General features: G+C 33.3%; 2 non-coding genes across 2 annotated transcripts; one reads left to right on the forward strand and one right to left on the reverse strand.

Annotated features, from left to right (window-relative positions):
- Positions 1 to 7,637: 7,637 nt before the first annotated feature.
- TRNAD-GUC (transfer RNA aspartic acid (anticodon GUC)) lies at positions 7,638 to 7,709 on the reverse strand. Its single transcript has one exon. It is a non-coding gene; the product is annotated as a tRNA-Asp (tRNA).
- Positions 7,710 to 7,967: 258 nt separating this feature from the next.
- On the forward strand, positions 7,968 to 8,039 carry TRNAD-GUC (transfer RNA aspartic acid (anticodon GUC)). The gene has a single exon. It is a non-coding gene; the product is annotated as a tRNA-Asp (tRNA).
- Positions 8,040 to 14,929: the final 6,890 nt, after the last annotated feature.

Genomic DNA, 14,929 nt, shown 5'->3' on the forward strand with positions numbered 1-14,929 from the left:
TTGTCTGTAAGAGAATTTTTTTTTAAGTTTATTTAATTTTTGTAGCGTTTTGGACATTTTTGCATTTTTAGTAGCAGATTTTTATTTTTGAATACCTATTATGCAAAGTAACAAAAAGTCACTTTTCAGACACAAACACATTGTTTAGGAATTTATAGTGCAATAAGGTATTTTAGGTCATATAGAATTTTAATAGGGGTTCCTGTGTACATGAAACGTATAGATTTCTGAATAACATACGTCTAGGACGTAGCAAACAAAATAGGCAAGGAACTAGAAATCCGTTTCCTAATAATAATAATATACTAAGCATGTAGAACAATGTTCGTGATTACTGAACATGTACTTTGGGCAATATTTGTTTAGAGGATTTCACTAATTTTCATTTTACTCATATAAATATAATTTTACAAAAACCAACTAAGAGAGTTAAATGGAATTTTGTACACAGTTACTTCATACAGGGTGATTCACAACTAATGACCAGAGCTTTAGGAATCAGTTCTGTAGGTCATTTTGAACATATAGGAATTTTCGTCCGATTATAATTAGTTAGAAAGTTATTCGTAAAACTCCAAACGTTACACTGTGAATCAGGCTTTGCTTACATCGTAATACAAACATTGGAACAGAAACTAAACGGAACGTTGCGCTGTGTCGTGAAGTACGGGAGGAAGGGGAAGATAAGCATGTTGATTATCAGCTGCACTTATCAGGGACGGCAGTACCGAGGTATGGAACTCTAAGCGCCATTCACATTTGTGCGGAAAGTGCATTGAAGTGGAAGGAGGAATATTTGAAAATCTGCTTCCAAAGTAAGGTATGTTTATTTTATAACCAATACATTATTTTGAATTAATATTTATGTGTATTTTAAGTGAATAATTCTTGGTTCTGCACAAAATCACTGCTACTTTAGTAGCGTTCAATCACCTGTATGTCCTTAAAAGTCGATATAATCAGACTCATGTCCTTATGACATTTTATGCCCCAAAATGGCCCGTAGAACTGATTCCTAAAGCGCAGATCATTAGTAGTGAATCACCCTGTATACAGTCAAGTGTGTAATTTCTTCTCAGGATTTTTTCTATGACATGTGGATTAACTTATACAGTATAATTTTTAAAATAATTCTCAAAAATATTTTTTCTCTGTAACAAAAAAATTTTACACTAATTGAAAAATACGCAAGATATGAAGATTTGCCTAACATTAAAATAAAACAAAGTTAAAAAAATGGGCAAAGTTCAGCGAAATTCATCAGTCTCTGAGTTATAAGTATAGTAGTGGCAAAAAAACCGGACCGATCCTTGTAGCTGATACAAAAGAATCCTGTGCTATGTATTGTGTCAAACTGTGGTAATTTCAATATGGATAGTGAAGCCAGAGGTATGTACTGCTATTTAATGTAAAAATACGCAGTTATCTTTGCCGAATAGAGGCAGAAATGTAATATTGATGCCAGATGAAAATAAAACTCTCAAAGTTTTTTCGTCTGTAAGTTTGAGGCACTGAAGGAAACAAAAGACGGTAAGAATCGAACAAATGCAATAAATTTCATTGTTACAATTAATTATACAAGATGGATGTGTTCTGTGACTAGCAAAATTTGAATCTGTGACTCTGAAATCAGCTAAAAGGGTCGGTCCGTTTTTTTTTGCCACTACTGTACATTCCTTTATTTAGGCCTAAATGATAGTTTAACTTTCAGAAAATTAAATGTAAAGTTTAGGACTTTAAAGAAGATTGCAGTGGTATCATATTATTTAATTATTAATTTGGGACACTTCCTGATAGGACTTAGAAATAAAAATTGTGGCAAACTAATCTTTGAACATCAGAGAAGGACACAAAAATAAAATCAAATCAAATCAAATTTATCACTATTTTCGGAAAAGAAAAGTAAAATTTTGAAGAATAGTGTCGTGGTACCGTTGCATTTAGTAATTGTTTTGCGGCACTTTCTAGTGGAATAATTTCAAAATACAATTTTGGGAACCTAATCTTCAAATAATACATAGTAAAACAATAATTCAAATTTTTAAAAATCGTTTTTTTTTTCTATTTTCATTGACGTGTTACCTTAAATTTAAATAGTTGGTTAGACGTGATACCAATGGCGGTAACATCAGCATTATAAAAGAAAGAAAGAATTTTATTCGGATTGTCAGAATTTAACAGAAGTGGAAAAAAAACTCCTTATTACTACCACAGAGTACTAAAGTTGTTAAACCACATTCAGAATGCAAATTGGAAATAAGCACAACGCAAGCATAGCATCAAATTTTATTACTGTGTTATTCGATAAAAACAATTCAAAATGGTAGTAATGAATATAGATACAAACATTTTGAACATTAACACACGAGTAGAACCTTGCAAGCACTAAGCTTCCTAGTTTTTGTTTCCGTCAAAATTAAGACGCAGAGGATAAGAGATCATTATGCGATAACCAATTAGCTGAAGTGTACATTATTACGTTCTTTGACGAAGATATTAATAGCTTTATTTCAAGGTCGATATTGTATCCATGACAACAGGCACAAGTATTGTAAAAATATAATCGTGTTCAATTTTTGATGGGAGTATCAGGCACTTGTTTAACCCATGTTGAATCATAAGGAAGACAAGACAAAACAAAAACTCAACTAACACAAAACAAAACACAAACACAAGAACACAATAAATACATCACACTAACATACGAAAACAAAAACACACACGAGATCGCATCCTCATTCAGAAAACAGAAATACAACATTGCATATAGAACCGAAAACGCACTACAAAGACATCTCAACACACAAACAACACAAACAAATAAATACAAGCGTATACAAACTCACATGCAATAGTTGCGACAGTTTCTACATTGGACAGACAGGCAGATCATTCCAAACTCGATACAAAGAACACATTAAAGCAATAACCAGAGGACACAATACATCTACATATGCCGAACACATAACTAATGCTAACCACACATATAATAACATAAATACAGACATGGAAATCCTACACATACAACCCAAAAACCAAAACCTCAATACACTAGCGGTCTTACTAATAAAAACTCTATATACAGACGTTTAACTGTATTATACTTATACAATGAGTAGCTCGTTTATAAGTCGTGTGTAAATTCCTTACTAATATTCATTACATACGTCGTGTATAACTGTATAACTGTTACACAGCTACGTCATAGTTTCGTCATTACTTCGTTACGAAAGGTAATAGAATATCTGAGGTTCTCTACTGCATCCGATAGAGCGCTCTAGTGTGGCGTGTTAAATATCGATAGTACAACTGGCTCTAATCGACTACCACAATACATTTTGGTCAAAGAGTACAAGCTACAGCAATGTTATTCTAATAATTCTATGATCTTTGGTTTGTACTTCTGTGGTTACAAGGTAACCATCATCATAAAATGACAGTCGATACGAACAGCTGTTAGAGGGGCGGCCATTTTTTCCCTATATACAACACTTAAACAAGGAGTTTCGTGTATATAACTACTGGCAAGCAATTCCCATTGTATAGTTACAGGCTGTTTATACGTCCATCGCTTATGCAAGATTTATTAGTAACGTTTTCTGTCTCAACTCTGCATAAGTCTCGTATAAAAACTATACACGGTTTATTAGTAAGACTGTAGAACAATATGAAATATACAGACACACTAAAACACATCCTAATCACATTCTCAACACACAGATCAATTTCAGAACACACACACTATTTGACACAACTCTTCACCACACGAACGCACCCACACAACAGGCAGCGAAGTTGAGATAGCGCCGAGATCTAGTAGGCTCTGAGGATGGTGTCAAGTAACACCGAAACAGCTATAAGCCGCACATACTTACATAATTAACAAGAGTAAGATCGCCATTTAATCAATTACTTGTTTAACGTTCACGACGTTACAGGTTTGTTTTCCGAGCCTAACAAAAGGCACCATGTCTGGGTTAAGTACTGTCGTATGATGCGGAGAAAATGTGGTGATGTTCCATCGTGTATGAACCACATCTGCCAGTGCTCTTCAGAAATAAACACAACAAGTAAGAAAAGGTCAGTGAGCTCAGACACAACGTATTAAATTTACGATCCGTGCTTAATGGATTCTGATTACTTATGTTGAGTAATGCCGCCCACTCTCAAAATATACGAATCTTTGTTTTGCGCCTTGAAATGATAGACGATAATAGACCAGAATTGAGAATTACCCTAATCTCTACAGATATTTATTTCTAAACTAGCCGTACCCGTGCGCTCCGCTGCACCCGTTAGAAATAAATATAAAGTAATCACATAATTAAAATACGACGTTTCATCCAGGGAAAAATTCGTGTTTGATAAAAGGATAAATCGTTTAATATGTTACTTTATTTAAATTGTATATAAATAATTAAAATGCGATCATTTTGGTCCTGAGAGCACTCATTTGGTGCAATGACAATTCCTTTAATATGTTTCTTATTTGTTATTACATGCAACCATAGTTTAATGAATGCACAAAATAGCCTATTAAGTTTTCTGTACATAAGAAGTTATTTTAATCTTACCTGTCCTACATTCACTCAGAAGTTACTGTAATAACATTATAGCATTATGTCCATCTAGAGAAACTACACTTTCCAATGGTGAAATAATAATTAATTATACAAATCGGTTAATTTAGCATCCGATATTACTTCATACAAACACAGAAACATTCTCTGTAGGCTATGTTTAATATCTTTCGATTGTTGCTGTCCAAGGCCCCTTATAGAAGAAGTCATTTGTTTTTTAATTCATTACACGGCCTTAGATGGCAGTTATTTTAATTTTAAAACTCATTTATCTCATTAAATATCGGTCCTATCAAAATTTTTCAAGGAATAAAACTTATCGAAAATTATTTTTAAAGAAACGTTGGTATGTAACATTTTTCACAAAAATCAATAACAAGCGAGATATTTCGATTTATTTAATTCAGGCTCCCTTATAACCCCCTTTTAAATAACGTATTTTGAATGCCATATAGCCTAAAATCTAAGATACAACGAACTTAATTTATATTCCAATTTTCATATAAATCGGTTCAGCCATTATCGCGTGAAAGGGTAACAAACATCCAGACAGACAGGCAGACAGACAGACATACTAACAAAAATAAAAAAAGCGATTTTCGGTTTCAAGGTGGTTAATTATATGTTAGGACCAATTATTTTTGGAAAATCGAAAATTACCAGAAAAATTTCGGCTACAGATTTATTATTAGTATAGATATAATGCTCACAGGAACTTTTGTCTCGTTTTGGCTAACACTAAATGCTGTCAAAATATGTCATATTTTTATTTAAACACCCGGTATTACGTGATGCTCGCCTTCGGATTTTTATATTTTAGGATAATTCAGACACTCGGGAGGAAATTAAACGCAGAATAAGTATGGGAAATGCGTGTTATTATTCGGTTGAGAAGCTTTTATCATCCAGTCTGCTGTCAAAAAATCTGAAAGTTAGAATTTATAAAAGAGTTATATTACCGGTTCTGTATGGTTGTCAAACTTGGACTCTCGCTCTGAGAGAGGAACATAGGTTAAGGGTGTTTGAGAATAAGGTTCTTAGGAAAATATTTGGGGCTAAGCGGGATGAAGTTACAGGAGAATGGAGAAAGTTACACAACGCAGAACTGCACGCATTGTAATCCTCACGTGATATAGTTAGGAACATTAAATTCAGACGTTTGAGATGGGCAGGGCATGTAGCACGTATGGGCGAATCCAGAAATGCATATAGAGTGTTAGTTGGGAGACCTGAGGGAAAAAGACCTTTGGGGAGGCCGAGACGTAGATGGGAGGATAATATTAAAATGGATTTGAGGGAGGTGGGATATGATGATAGAGACTGGATTAATCTTGCACAGGATAGGGACCGTTGGCGGGCTTATGTGAGGGCGGCAATGAACCTTCGGGTTCCTTAAAAGCCATTTGTAAGTAGGTAAGTAAGGATAATTCAGATTCTTGTTTAACTTCTCTATTGGTATTTTTGAACACCGAGCAACATATACCTACTTGTCCACACCTGTGGAGTAACGGTCAGCGCGTCTGGCTGCGAAACCAGGTGGCCCGGGTTCGAATCCCGGTCGGGGCAAGTTACCTGGTTGAGGTTTTTTCCGGGGTTTTCCCTCAACCCAATACGAGCAAATGCTGGGTAACTTTCGGTGCTGGACCCCGGCCTCATTTCACCGGCATTATCACCTTCATATCAGTCAGACGCTAAATAACCTAGATGTTGATACAGCGTCGTAAAATAACCCAATAAAATAAAATAAAAATATACCTACTTAATTGACTTGAGTTTTCGAATTTATAATGTTGCATACAATTCAATTTTTATTGTACTTCAATCTTCGTTACACAAAATCTGACAGTTACTAGGAATTAAATTTTGGTCAATGATTTAGCCAGATAAATGAAGACCTCTAATCAAAACAACAAAGAATCTGTTCGAAAATTCTCATTACGCCCATTTAGCCATCAGTATTAAACCGCGATTAATTCAGAACACAATTTCCAGGTCAGACTAACACATCATATAACTCCCACATTTTTTTTCTCATTTAATGAATGGCCAGCGAGGCTGTGTTAATATTTGCACAAGGGCAATAGGTCGAGCTCCCGGCCGCGGTAGTTTCTCTGCATGCAAATTGTATTTTTACAGAACACGATCCTTGTTATGCAAACAGACCTGCAGCCGGACTCCCATGATTCACTGCAAGTGTAATATGAGCGAATCGTTTCTCGTTTCCCATTCCCACCCACGTAAACAATCCTCTCTGTTGATTCACGGCTTGTTAAACTTCCTGCATATGCAGAGACTGCAATAAGGGGAAGAAAAGTTCCGCCGTGCACTACAATTATTGCCGCATGTACGTTGATAGACGTTTCATGCGCTAATATCTTGAAAATTATTTGAATTTCGTTTAGAATATTTATTAGAATTGTTTTTATACTAGAGTGACGAATGGATACACAAGAGTTACATACTTTACAAGACTGGTGTGACGCCAATAAACTTAGCATCAACTCTAATAAGACTGTAGATATTAAATTTTCTTTTAACAGAAATATTACTGACTTGTCTTCCTCAGTTAAATTCCTAGGCATTCACCTCGAAGCCGGTCTGGGCTGGAGTACGCACATAGAATATCTTGTTAATAAAATTAATAAAGGAATTTTCATGTTACGAATCCTCAGACAAACATTATGTTATAATTCTTTACTTACAGTTTATTATGGCCATAGGCTTTTGTGGGGCAACCATACTTCGGTTTCTGAGTTGTTTGTCCTTCAAAAGAGAGCAGTGAGAATTATTTGTGGTGTCTCTTCTAGAACTCACTGTAAACCACTTTTTGTACAACTAGGAATACTTACGTTGCCGTCAATGTTTGTTCTCGATTGCCTTCTGTAAGTTAAGCGTAATGTGCATAATCTTCCTACTTGTTCATCCATTCATAATTATTCTACCCGTTCCAGACTTGACATATATTTCACCAAGTACAAATATACTACTACAAGCAATAGTTTTATTTCCATGTCTTATAAACTTTATAATTCTTGAATAATTTCGAGGGAAAAATTGTTCCGGAGCCGGGTATCGAACCCGGGACCTTTGGTTTGACGTACCAACGCTCTACCACTGAGCTACCCGGGAACTCTAACCGACACCGATCCAATTTTTCCCTCTATATCCACAGACCTCAAAGTGGGCTGACAACCGTCAAGCAACCAACTTCGAGTGCACACTAACTCCGTGTGACTTAAATTGTGGTTTTCTGTTAACGAACAGTGACGTGTATTATGCAAATCACACGGAGTTAGTGTGCACTCGAAGTTGGTTGCTTGACGGTTGTCAGCCCACTTTGAGGTCTGTAGATATAGAGGGAAAAATTGGATCGGTGTCGGTTAGAGTTCCCGGGTAGCTCAGTGGTAGAGCGTTGGTACGTCAAACCAAAGGTCCCGGGTTCGATACCCGGCTCCGGAACAATTTTTCCCTCGAAATTATTCAAATCAACTTTACAGGGAGTTATACCTGAAATATTGATTTGCTTTATAATTCTTTACCATTGCATATAAGAAACACGTCATATTTTACTTTCAGAAGGATGGTGAGAAGGACTTTGATGGCAAATCCAATCTATAGTGTCAATGATTTTAGCAATATTACGTTTTAGATACTATTTGTTTTAACCTCATGTAATTGACAAATCTGTACATTTTAACCTGATTTTATACTATTTATTTTAAAACTTTTAACCTGTTTTTGTGATTATATGGTGATTGTATATTTATTATTATATTTTTATTCTTACATTTATTTATATTTTAGTAGTCATGTATTATATATATATATATATATGTGTGTATATATATATATATCTACTCTGACGTTGTCTATTGCTGTAAATCGCTGGATGACATTAAATTCATATATCTGTCTGTCTGTCTGTCCGTCTGTCCGTCTGTCCGTCTGTCCGTCCCTCCGTCTATCTATCTATCTATCTATCTATCTATCTATCTATCTATCTATCTATCTATCTATCTATCTATCTATCTATCTATCTATCTATCTATCTATCTATCTATCTATCTATCTATCTATCTATCTATCTATCTATCTATCTATCTATCTATCTATCTATCTATCTATCTATCTATCTATCTATCTATCTATCTATCTATCTATCTATCTATCTATCTATCTATCTATCTATCTATCTATCTATCTATCTATCTATCTATCTATCTATCTATCTATCTATCTATCTATCTATCTATCTATCTATCTATCTATCTATCTATCTATCTATCTATCTATCTATCTATCTATCTATCTATCTATCTATCTATCTATCTATCTATCTATCTATCTATCTATCTATCTATCTATCTATCTATCTATCTATCTATCTATCTATCTATCTATCTATCTATCTATCTATCTATCTATCTATCTATCTATCTATCTATCTATCTATCTATCTATCTATCTATCTATCTATCTATCTATCTATCTATCTATCTATCTATCTATCTATCTATCTATCTATCTATCTATCTATCTATCTATCTATCTATCTATCTATCTATCTATCTATCTATCTATCTATCTATCTATCTATCTATCTATCTATCTATCTATCTATCTATCTATCTATCTATCTATCTATCTATCTATCTATCTATCTATCTATCTATCTATCTATCTATCTATCTATCTATCTATCTATCTATCTATCTATCTATCTATCTATCTATCTATCTATCTATCTATCTATCTATCTATCTATCTATCTATCTATCTATCTATCTATCTATCTATCTATCTATCTATCTATCTATCTATCTATCTATCTATCTATCTATCTATCTATCTATCTATCTATCTATCTATCTATCTATCTATCTATCTATCTATCTATCTATCTATCTATCTATCTATCTATCTATCTATCTATCTATCTATCTATCTATCTATCTATCTATCTATCTATCTATCTATCTATCTATCTATCTATCTATCTATCTATCTATCTATCTATCTATCTATCTATCTATCTATCTATCTATCTATCTATCTATCTATCTATCTATCTATCTATCTATCTATCTATCTATCTATCTATCTATCTATCTATCTATCTATCTATCTATCTATCTATCTATCTATCTATCTATCTATCTATCTATCTATCTATCTATCTATCTATCTATCTATCTATCTATCTATCTATCTATCTATCTATCTATCTATCTATCTATCTATCTATCTATCTATCTATCTATCTATCTATCTATCTATCTATCTATCTATCTATCTATCTATCTATCTATCTATCTATCTATCTATCTATCTATCTATCTATCTATCTATCTATCTATCTATCTATCTATCTATCTATCTATCTATCTATCTATCTATCTATCTATCTATCTATCTATCTATCTATCTATCTATCTATCTATCTATCTATCTATCTATCTATCTATCTATCTATCTATCTATCTATCTATCTATCTATAAATCTAGTGCATGAATTGAATCAATTAAAAATAATGCAAATTGTGGCGTAATACACTTTTTATATAGACCTAAAGCGATTTGATATTTTATTAAAATAAACCAGGAATTTAGACTGACAGAGAGAGTGGTGGAAGCATAAGAAAAGCATTGGTTCCCCTTCCACAGTCCACGAGCGTTGAATGATGTTTCTATGACAACATGTGGCGGATGACAACAAAATGGTGCTCGCGCACAAAATGGCGAAAGTATTTCCGACCACAATAATTATAACATTAAACATAACGAACAGATTCGGGTTAAAGGCGTTAGATGTCTAATTGTTTGAAAACGAATGCAATAAGTTTAAGAGTAAGAAAAAAAAAAGATTTGGAAATACTTAAATGCAAAATTTCTCATTAAATTCAATTTGTTAAAGTGGACTGATGATACATAGGGTGCTATTCATAGACATTTCGCTAGCCCCGCTACGAGCGTGCTAAACTAGCCCCGACTTTGCCAGAGGAGGGACGAATTTTTCATATCGCTAACATTGGTTTAAGAATATGAAAAACGTTAGATTCGCTGATCATCCACCCGGAAGCTCGCGCTAAAAGTGTCTATGAATACGGCCCTAAATGTTTAAACAACACATATTCTTGTTGCAGTATTAGTACATTAGGAAAATTTTAGTATTGAATAAAAATACTTAAGTATTTTCTTTAAAAAATATTGCTACGATAAGCAATCAGAATAAATACCTTATCCTTTTATTGGTATTTATATCTGTATAATACGATTGTATCTAAAAATTAAGGGGAGAGGATGGTATTTTTTAAAGTTTTTTCCTATTTGGTGTAAAATATTATTTTTTTTTATGTAGAGAGCTCATAGTTGTGACAACTCAACCAAATAAGAATATTTTGAAAAAAAAAAATTATTTGGGGGCCCAAATTTAAAAAAAAAAATATACCCAATGCAGGATTGTACTAAAACCGATATATCTAAACCATTTTTAAAGATAGATTCAAACAGTTTTATGCAATGTATTTGCAAAAGAATATTCTACAAACTGTCTGTAACATAATTTTGATATTGGTCCCTACGTTTGTAAAATAAACAATTAAAATTTAATAACAATTTTCTGATTTCCTTTCTTGCAAATAAACGGACGTATTTTTAAAATGATATCAATTAACAAAATTCTGTTACAGAGAAAAGTTTCCTAATAGTCTAAAGAATGTGTGTTCTAAATTTCATGCATGTATCTTTAATAGTTCAGAAATTATATCTATTTTTGTCTGGCAATGTAGCAAAAAAAATGAAGTTACTGGAAACCGATAAAAGCGGGCGTGTGATTTAAAAATCCATAGCGCAGGAAGTTTAAAAATGACGTCTCAACATCCGATAAGGGCACAAAATGTTATGCAATGCATTCCACACATATCGAAGAGTTTTTTTTAAAGAAAAGAAATTGAATATTTAATTTACCGCAAGCAACAATAAAAGTGGGCGAGTGATTTAAAAATGCATAACGCAGGAAGTTTAAAAATGGCGACTCAACATCCGATAAGGGCACAAATACCCACAAAATGTTATGCTATGCATTCCACACATATCACAGAGTATTTTAAAGATTTTTTTTTAATTCACTCATTTTTCACCAAAAATTATCATCCTCTCCCCTTAAATCATCTATGATATTTTTAAAGTATAAAAGTGCTAACTTCTAGTTTAAGGGGTTAGGTACAGCTTAAAGGAGTAAAATTTTAGAAATATTCAACATTTTTTTCCTCCATTACTCTGTCTGTACAATAATGAAAATTAGTATATGTAAAACACTGTCCATCTGCTGTATGATAAACATATCTTTACGATTTAAAAATATTTTTTTTTTTTTTTCAAAATTTAAAGTTCACTGTGCAGTGATGAAGCGTTTCCCTCATAACTGAAAAAGTATCCAACATTCTTTGATGAAATTTTTTTATGTCTATTTATGCATGTCATATCTACAATATGATGTAAAATCACTTCTCTAACTTTGATAGATTGTCTGATAAAAAATAAATTCATTTTTAAAAATGGTTAAATATCTAACACAAAATAAAAAAATATATTGTTTATTAAGGAATGTAGTTGAAAGAACACGATATTGTAAACATGAGTTTCAGCAGTAAAATAAAAGAGAGAGAACATGAAAAAGTTAACAAGCTTATGAGTTATGAGGGAAACGCTCCATCACTGCACAGTGAACTTTGAATTTTAAAATAAAATATAAATATTTTTTTTTAAATCGTAAAAATAGTTTTTTTTTTCATATAGCAGAAAGACAGTGTTTTACACATACCAATTTTCATTGTTGTACAAGATACAGTAATGGAGGAAAAAAATGTTGAATATTTCCAAACATTTTACTGCTGTAAGCTGTACCGAACTCCTTAAGTGAAATTGGCTATAGGCTTATTGATCTCATAATGAAAACTAAATCAAATGTAAATTCTCATGTGAATATAACGGAAAATCATTTGTATAATTAACTTCGCTTTAACTACAACGTGCTACAGACCTCTACATTCATTTTCTGTTCATTGCTTCAGTTATATTAGACTGTACTGCCTGAGAACAGAAATCAGACGTGCATCTGTCAATTTAAAGCGATCGTCGCTCTTATTGAAGTTACTGTTCGAGAATGTTTCCTCACATACGTATGTAGAACTCATACGGGCTTTGTGATAGTTTAGAATGCAGAAGTATAATTTACCCGTTGCTCTTTAAGCTGATATTTTCCGAAAGACATTGCGCTGAATTCCACCACTAGACAGTGAATAAAAAACTCTCTCTACCAGAGGTCTGCATCGGACGTTTTCGCTCGAGCGCCAAGTACTTCATAGCATAATCCCATAGTTAGCGCACATGCATGATGGGTAAAATTGTCGCGAGCGATAAATCCTCGAACGGTATAAGCCGAGCGTTAGACATTCGTTCTTGTTACAGTGATGAACTGTGTAGTAACATCATAGATGTTTATCATTTCAAAACTTTGCAGTGTTTAACTAACCTCTCCATAGTACAACTACAAAACTTGCTTTAAAATGTAATATAAATGTTGTAAGTAAATGTCCCCCCCACACACAGGAGTGATTTTGTTTTTGCCACATCTGATAGATGTTATTGGATGTAAATGTAATTATTATAAACGGAGAACATAATTACGATAATGCAAGAAATATATCAAGTTTTCTAGTAATAATAATAATAATAATCTCTAATAATTAGTGTATCAATCTTTGGGTCTGTAATAGTTCTGCAGCATGATTATTCGTTTTATTATATTTTCTGTGACGTTATCTCTGCACTAATATTGTTATTAATCTACTGCTATATAATAATATTTTGTAAAACGTTTCTACATTGTCGCAGTATATAGGCGGAACATTATGTATGGACCTATCATATTATATATGTGGTAAATCAAATATTGAATAATTATTAATTAGGAATAATAACTGTATAGCGAAGTTTTTCATACTATTTTATTTATAACTTCATGTTACTGTTTTGGTACGTTCCATTAAACGTTTGTCATAAACGTAGAAAATAAAGCCTTATTTTTACCGTGTGAGCAAAACATATGTGTATCTTATCTGTCGCCTTCCATACAAGATAAGGCATGTCGGTGAGATGACCTTGTACTGTGCTTCTATTTATTACGAGCGTATCACGACCGATCTTATCTCACTCGAGCGTGCGACATTCGACCGAGTTCAAGCGAGCGATTTAACTCCAATGCAGCACTTTGCTCTCTACCTTATCATGTGAATTGCTCTGTATTGAGGGAAGGGGAAATTGGCGTAAATCGGCTTGTGACGTATACCACAACTGAGACTTAGTTTTTCATCCAGGAATTAAACGCTGGAGAGAAGATTTCTGAAATTTCGTTTCTTCGTCTGGTACCATTTTCACAGACACTATTATAAAAACGTTTATACTCATTGTTTATTGTTTGACATTGTATGTGGAAGCCTTTTTTTTAATAAAAAGTCTCAATTATGTTGTTTTAAAGAGCGAAATAACATTACTTTAAAATATACTGTGATCCCCACGCATTATAACAAACTCTTCCAAACATGTAATAGCAGATAAGTGGACGTAACCCCTTGACACTGAACGTTATGATTGAATGCTTGATATGCACACTACCTTATACGCTGAGCGTCCTCTACATCGTTATGGAGACCATCATTGTTGTAGCACAGCTGAATTCTGCGCCTTGCTCCGGCAGATGTTTTGTGAAGATAATCCTGGGTCGCGTGCGTGAAGATATCTGGCACGGATGCTCGTAATTCTACCTCTGTGCGATGCCGGTTATTACTCCCACTGCATGGTTACCTAGGTTACCAACACACGACAACACAAATCTTCGCGAAATAAAAGGGGGTTACATCCACTTCTTTCTCACTCTATAGATAGATAGATATATGGTTCTTGACTCCATACAGTTTTAACTTTCCTGTAAATTTATAGTGCCGTTGTGTTGTTCAAATACCTTTGTACATTTGTTGTTTTTGTATCGTTACAATTGTGTCTCATAATATTTAAAATAACGTTTTCTCTTTGTGATTTTTTTTTTTTGCGAAGTTGTCAAAGCCAAATTTGATCAAGTTAATTTTTTAAAGCGTTAGGACAATTTATTTTACTGTCATTCATTACCATATATCTGTAATTTACTGCTACTAATTAATATATACAAGTCAGGTACGGGTTACCTCCCGCCAGACAACATTCATTTACTTACTGACACTACCTACAAGTCCACCACCAAAATTTCTAGTGGCCCTCAAAAGGGTCGACTACTGTTTCTCGGCTGAGGTCCT

The sequence above is a fragment of the Periplaneta americana genome, chromosome 2 (genome assembly GCF_040183065.1).
Source record: "Periplaneta americana isolate PAMFEO1 chromosome 2, P.americana_PAMFEO1_priV1, whole genome shotgun sequence".
NCBI classification, from domain to species: domain Eukaryota; kingdom Metazoa; phylum Arthropoda; class Insecta; order Blattodea; family Blattidae; genus Periplaneta; species Periplaneta americana.